At 41.5% G+C, this 7,491-nt stretch overlaps 1 pseudogene; it reads left to right on the top strand.

Annotated features, from left to right (window-relative positions):
- The first annotated feature begins 4,105 nt into the window (after window positions 1-4,105).
- On the top strand, window positions 4,106-4,226 carry LOC142874819 (uncharacterized; annotated as a pseudogene).
- Window positions 4,227-7,491: the final 3,265 nt, after the last annotated feature.

Consider the following 7,491-nt stretch of genomic DNA (forward strand, 5'->3'; position numbering starts at 1 on the left):
TGGTTGAATCAGAGGGGATGCTGATGGGGTCCAGCCCCATAGAGTTTTCTTTAGAAAATAGGCATCAATATGGACGGACATTCCCAGGGCATGTGGTGGCCACTGTCAGTGATTTTAAAGCTTAAAATTGCAAATATTCTTACCTAGCATTGAAAAGTTAGATAAGGAGAATTTTTCTTTCTTCTCAATCTTTCCCAATGCTCTGGAGATGAATTGAAGGGTATCTTTCAAGACTGACTGACTCATGCCCGGCATGGTGGTTCACCTCTATAATCCCAGCACTTTGGGAGGCCAAGGCACAAGGATTGCTTGAGGTCAGGAGTTTGAGACCAGCCTGGGCAACATAGCAAGAGACTTCACCTCTGCAAAAAAATTTTTTAAAAAAGACTAATTGACTCACCACCTCACGCTTTAGTTGCTATATGTAATGTCTGAGAATTATTCTATGTTGTTTGAAAATTCCAAGAATTCTTTACATATTATAGAGTAATATAACATTGGAGATTTTGGGGGAGAGAAACTATAATATTTAGAGTGAGATTTGAGGGTTTTTCCCACTACACCAAAATTGGTATATATGGTATATAGTCTCAGTGTTGTATTCATGAATAGGAAGATTGCAGAATCTCAAATAGTCTAGGACATGAATATTCAGGTTATTTATGACAAAACAGAACTCATCATTCACATAAATGTCAATGACTGTGACCTACCTGCCCTGTATAATAGGGAGCCTGTCAGGGAAGCATTTGGGATACAGAGCACATGTTTCAGAGGATGATGTAGTTGAACACAGCAAAGCCCCAGGAAAAAAAAGCATCTTGTTCCTTCCAAAAAGGAACAAGTGAATGGGGAGTCACAGGTCACAGGCCAACAGCGTTTAACAATTGCCTTCATCATAAATAATATCAGGCTATTCGACTCCTAATCCAGTGGGAAAACAATTTCAAGTAATAGTGGGTTTTTTTTTTGATTGATAAAATGAAAAAAATAGAATATTAAGAATATATTTTATGATGGACCATGACCTTTTGCATAATTTTGAAGGAAAGAAAAACTAATAAAATACTGTCAGCCAATCAGCAGAGCAACTTTAAGTTAATTAAACTAAAGCTTTCATCTTGGGTGAAGCTTAACAGCTTCTCTGTCCTACTCCTTTCTGTTTGCTTGACAGTGGATATTAGTTTTTGCTTCAAGACTCTCTAGGGCAAGAAGGGCTGAAATTTTCCACCTAGACTCTTTCCCAAGAACCAAAGCAGGATAGCCTCATTAGAAATATAAGGGAGAGAAAAAGTACAGAAGTCATGGTATTTGAAATCACTAACCCACTCTTGGGGTAACATTTAGGGTAGACTTCCGAGCTCTCCTGCTTCTATTTATATTGTCAGCTAACTGCAGAAAAGTAAATGTGGTGGAACAAATGAAGGAAAAAATGGCAGAGAAAGGAAATTAAATGAGCATATTCTGAAATACTCTCACAAACAACAGCAGCTATGCCAAATAATGAGCATAAACAAAATATTAAACTGAATGCAGCTAAAACTGTCAAAACTTTCAATATGTATTTAAATGTTCAATTTTACCATTGCTGTGATCATTGTTAGAATGTCTTTGCTGCTGCATTGGAAATATCTAGTCTATGAACTGAAAATTGACATACAAGAGAAGAAAATGTGTTCAAAAGAGATTCTAGTTCATTTTATGCATTCTAAACAGGACTGAGAGTTAGATTACAATATGGCTATAGTGCTGCTGTACTCTGTACTCTGTCCAGATCATGGTTTGAGAGTAGACACATCCAACTTCCAATTGCTGAGGGCTCACAGCTGCATCCCTCACTGGGAATTGGCTCTGCCACTGAGAACTGCCTTGCCCAAGGTTATACTTTCTGGGGATGATGGTTCCACAGCTAATGACTAGCTGCTGCAGCAATACAAAGGCCCCCTATTCCCCTTGCCTCCATTTGGAAGAACTCGAAGGACCATCCTAGCTCTAGAGCTCTCCATAAGATCAGCTGAAGTCTCACTTGCAACTGAATTGCAGGTCAGCTTCTTTCTTCCCAATCTTGCCATCCTGACTTTCTTACCAGTGTGTCTCCCAAGAACACTCCCCAATAAACTTCTACTTCTGCCTGAAACTTCCTGTCTCAGAATCTCTTTCCAAAGAACCCAATTTAAGTGAGTTGACACCAGGAGCTACCCCAGAAAGAAGACCCTAAATTGGGACTTTGAAGCTAGATCACCTGCCAGCTGGCTGGCAATGTGGCACCACCACTATCGGCAAATAGAGTATGCATAGCACTGGGCATGCTCTAGTGGTGCAGTTGTTAAAGGTTTTGCTGAAGGTACCCTGCAATGGGGTACCAGTGAATGGGGAAGCACTAGCTGATGCAATATATCTTGCTTTTGAGAGATATGTGAGAAAAGGTAACTATAAGAATGGAATTGGGACACTGTTGGGTGCCCTTGATTCATGAAAAGAAATAATGACTGACTAAAGGTGATTAAGGACCAATTCAAGGAAAAAAAATGAAAGCATCTAAGGTGCTACAGGATCTGGATGGTGTTTATCGGCTGGCACTCAGAGAGTATGCCCCAAATATGCACCTGAGAGTGCCAGACCATGGGGGGAAGGGGAAGAGTGTGAAGTTGATGAGGGACAGTTTCTTAACATGGGAGCAGGCTCCCAGAGTGCAGATTAACACCCTGGCAAAGACCCTAGAAACAAACCTCATACACTGCTTTGGGTGGCTCTTGGAAGCTTAGACCATGCAATAGAGCACACTAGGTAAAGTAGAAATGCTACAACCAACATAACAGAGGGCAGAGGATGGAATAAGGATATGATCAGTAGCATACAGAGTTCCTAGAGGCAAAGTTGATGGGCAGCAAATATGGATAGTGCTTCACTCTTACAATCAAGATGATCAGAAAACTAAAGCAACCACCCCAGAATAAACTGAGTATACCTTGCCCAGTTTCCAGACATGAGCCTGGTCTCACACCCAGAACCCATTAAGTAAAGGAGAGGCCAGGTCCCTTTGAAAAAAAAAAAACTCTGAAACAGCACAGTAAGCATATTCTCAAGATATGGACAGAGACCAGAAATAGTGGGAAGGCTTTACCACCCCTAGGCCTGAAGGCACATGAGGTGGGGAGAGTACAAAAGAGTTTGGTTTGAATACAAAGGCAAGATCATCAACAGGAGCTATAGCTATGGAGGGATTGACCCATCCATTGCATAAAATATGGCCCAGAATTAGAGAGCCTGAAGAGACACCTCACCTTTCATTCATCCTCCAATCTCCACTGGTGCCTCTCTTTGACAACAACTGGACGCCATCGAACCACCAAGGGAAACTAGTGATGTGGTCTTCTTCAGGGATGAATCATAGCAGAGAAGATGAAACATGGTATCAGAGTGAGGGAAAGAGGGCAAATGGAGAAAACAGAATAAACATTATGAAAGAGGTATCATTTCCCCCATTTTAACAGATGAGATAACTGAAGCTAGCCCTATTACAGAAGGAAAATTGCAAAGGCAGAATGCAAACCCAGGGCAAATGATTCCAAAGTCATTGCTTTTAATCAGTACCTCATTTGTCTCTAGGCATCCTGGTTTCTGGAAAACTTCAATTTTTATAAATTGCACAAAAATTACCGTTTATTCCTAGAAGCACCTGCAAGCTACGTTCTCAGTAAATGTTAGCCAATAAGGTGACAGTAATCTGAGAATTTGATCATAGACAGTTGCTTGATGGCCAATTCATTTCCAGGAGAGTAAGCATCATGTTTGGGGGTTGCCAACCCTTATCAAGGGCAATCTTTGCCATACTGGCCATACTGATACACTTGGTGTGAAATAATAGTGAAAAGCATCCTACCTCTCCCCTTTCTTTGTGTTTCTGGGCTGTGTACTCTTTGGCAGACTTCCTAGGGGAAACATATCAAGGTGGTTTTAAGTGAATCCTTTTCTAGATCTTCAACTTCATATGTATCATTTCTAAAATAAATTTGCCTAATAACGTGCCTGCAAGGTTGCTAGTTCTCAGTTCATACCTCCATCTCGGAACTTCTCCCATTTTCCCAAAAAGGTCATATCACTTGGCTATGGCCATACCACCCTGAATGCACCTGATCTTATCTGATCTTAAAAGCTAAGCAGGGTTGGGCCTGATTAGTACTTGCTAGTGGGAGACCACCTGGGAATACTGGATACTGTAGGCTTTTACCTTTTAAAAAATAAGAAAAAGGTGTATCTCTCACTCATCCTGAGATGTATGTGGTGCTTTGTACCACTGTTTGCAAACCTCAGAGCCACTGTTTGCAAACCAGTAAGCAAGGGGACAATTGGAGAATACTTTGCTCTTTGAGGGCCAGTTCTTTAAGGGCAAATCAAGAAACACTGGAAGCCGGGCAAACTCATGGCAAGGCTCTCTGCTTTAGCTAGCCAGCTAACTAGTTTTCTAAATATCTAATTAGTTATTCATCATAGAATTAGAGTTCTGAAATAAGATGGTTGTCAGCAGGGTGTATGTTAATTTAAATCACAAAATAAAGTCACGTTTTTTCTGACAGAAAACAAATCATATTTGGCTTAATGATTTGACAATAGGAACTGACTTTGTTAATCAGGTGATGTGCTGACATGTGCCCTGAGCTTGAATGAGCTAAAGCCACTATTTTTAGAAACATATATTTAAAGCCCTTATGCAATATACGATATGCCAGAAACTACATCTTTTGTAACTAATTAAATTTGTGGCATGTCAACTTAAAAATGTGGGGGGACATATCTTTTTGAAAATTCTTTTAGTGAGTATGTGAGCAAAACAATTGGAGGAGGAGCCTGTAGTAAGACACATTCTAGACCTGGAAGGGATGCGGATATTTGGTACAACTCTCTTTATAGAGAAGCAAACAAACACAGAGAAATTAAATGACCTGCAACCAATTTGCGACAGAACTGGGATTAGAACCTGAGGATCGTGGTCCCTATGGAATGTTTCCATCTGATACACTTCCGTTCTGGAATTCTGCCCCCTCTCCCACTCTGGCCCTGCCACCAAGGAGCTCCCAGTGCAGAAGGCAGACGCTGGTTAAGTAAATGAACAATTCTCTTCAGAATAGAAGTGCCAAAGTAGGCAGAATCTGCTCGATTGCTTATCCCTAATGGACTCTAGCTGTGACACCAGCAGAAAGAAGTGGGATGAAATCCCAGGAGTCTGAAGGATGGATATTAGTCCAAGGATATCCTGATTGGCCACAGGTTACCTCACAGTCCCAGGCCAGTCATTGAACTGGAAGATAAATTTCACCCCAGCCTCCCACAGTGATCACATCTGTCTCTCCTGAAATGTGTGCTCCTTAAGTTTACCCAGCTCCTTTTACTCGACTGCCAGACTTCAGCCCGACACTTGGTAGCTTCCCAACATGCCTCCCTTTCAGACTTAATTAGCACGACGCTCTGGGATATTCCACAGGCCCCTCACAGAAGGGCACAGTAGCCCGTGTCTCTGAGCACATCCAATCATGATTCTGCCTCAATCGGCAATGAACTTGTGTCCCCTGTGGATCCAGTCATAACTTCCCTATGACACATTGATGCTTTATTTTCCTGAGGTTTGGCTTCTGGTGTTTTGTTTTGTTTTCTTTTGTTGCTATTCCGGAGAATTTCTATTTTTCTGTTCGGCTTAACTGAAAATGTTTACCTGCTTTGGGCTCAGAAGAACAAGGGATACATAAATTATCTCTGGGAGCAGGTGAGGGGAGGCGTTTGAGTTTGTTAGATTCCAGTGACTTGCATGTGCAATGACTAATAGTGCTAACCAGACTAAAATGGAAAACTATATGTTAGTAGCAAAAGAATCACCCTTGTTAAATAGGCATACTATTACAATGGAACATTTAATAAGCAAAGTACAAAGGGCCAAGAGGGCTCACAATAAAAATCACTGAAAGATGTTCAGTGACCATTGATTTTTGAATGGATGGTGCTAATTTATGAGTAATCAATACTCTTTTAATTGGAATTTTGCTGTCTCTGTGTACCTACATAGCCCAGTCTAGTAAGGCAAATGGTAAGTCCCCTTTGTTTCCAAGCTGAAAGCAAGGAATTGGAGAACAGATCTTGGTTTAAGGCCTTTATTGCACTCACTACTATCATTTACCTATGAAAGAAAATTAGAGGAGCAGCTCTACTCATCACAGGGGCTCTAAATCTAAAGGGGCCTCTCTCTCCCTTTGTATATGTGAATTCTCCCCTCACAGAAGTCCATCTCTCACCTCCTAATTTTCACTATGTCAGAGAAAGCAAAGCCAGATACTGTAACGATGGAATTTTACCTTCTAGGGAGATTAAATACTAGAAAAATCTATAGCCCAGAGTGAGAGCTCCAGATTTCATTCCAATGACATCTCTTACCCCCCTAAGTACAGTGACTTCTCCGCACTTCAACTGCATCATCTATCAAATGAGGATAATAATATTTACTTCTTCTCTGTTGTGGTAAGTTTCAATGGGCAAGCACTGTATACCTGTACAACATAAAGACAGTCTGACAACATTTGCCAATGAATGCTTTCAGATGAGTATTTCATGCTCTTGCCTTAACTGCTCACCCATGATTGAAAACAGAAAAGTCCCCAAAGAATTAAGGATACCAGATATTTCCCAGAGGCAGTACCCCACAATCATGTCTATATCACATTTCCTTGCCCTCTCAACACCTCCAAAATTCACATCGTTCCTCAGGCCATTTCCAGAAATGCCCACTACCCTCTGAACTAGACTGATCAATGTCAGACCACCTTTCAATTCCAGACAATCTGAAGGATGGGTGGAATAGTGACCTGAAAACAAGGAAGGGCAGTGAGGGCAGGTGCTAGAGGAGCTTGCTGTCTTCACTGGCCTCATTCTAGAGCAAATCAGTCCTGAGTGGACATTTGCAACATAATCTCTCATCTCTCTGAACTAACACTGAACGGAGAAATGTGTGAGAGGTAAAAACTCCTTGAAAGGATAAATTCCAGCAAAACTGTGACGCCCTGAAAACGAGAGGGGAAACTGCCAGAAGAAGAAACCGGAGTGTGTGTTATTCCAAATGCATCATCTGTTCTGACAGCAAATTTCACAAGGAGCCAAACCTTGACAATTCTCCTCCCCTGTTTTTGAAAAACCACTTCCCTGGCAACCCCTTACTAAGCTGCAGCAGTCACACTACATTGCAGGTGCGCTCTTTGCTGTCATCTCCCTCTCAGTGAGGTTAATTTATTCAGATGAATGGTGCAGGTGGAGTATGAGGGGGCGGGTAGGAGATGCGAGCTACTGCACAGGTCTGGTGCCCCTCGAGGATGAGTCGCCAGGTTTGGAGTAAGACAGAGCATCTTCCCCTTAATCTCAGCTCTTATCATTCATAAATTGTCTTCACCTCTGAAATGCTATTGAGAGGTAATGAGTTAGATTATTTGCTGGGGACATTTGCTTTATTTC

The sequence above is a fragment of the Microcebus murinus genome, chromosome 1, assembly GCF_040939455.1.
Source record: "Microcebus murinus isolate Inina chromosome 1, M.murinus_Inina_mat1.0, whole genome shotgun sequence".
Classification (NCBI taxonomy): domain Eukaryota; kingdom Metazoa; phylum Chordata; class Mammalia; order Primates; family Cheirogaleidae; genus Microcebus; species Microcebus murinus.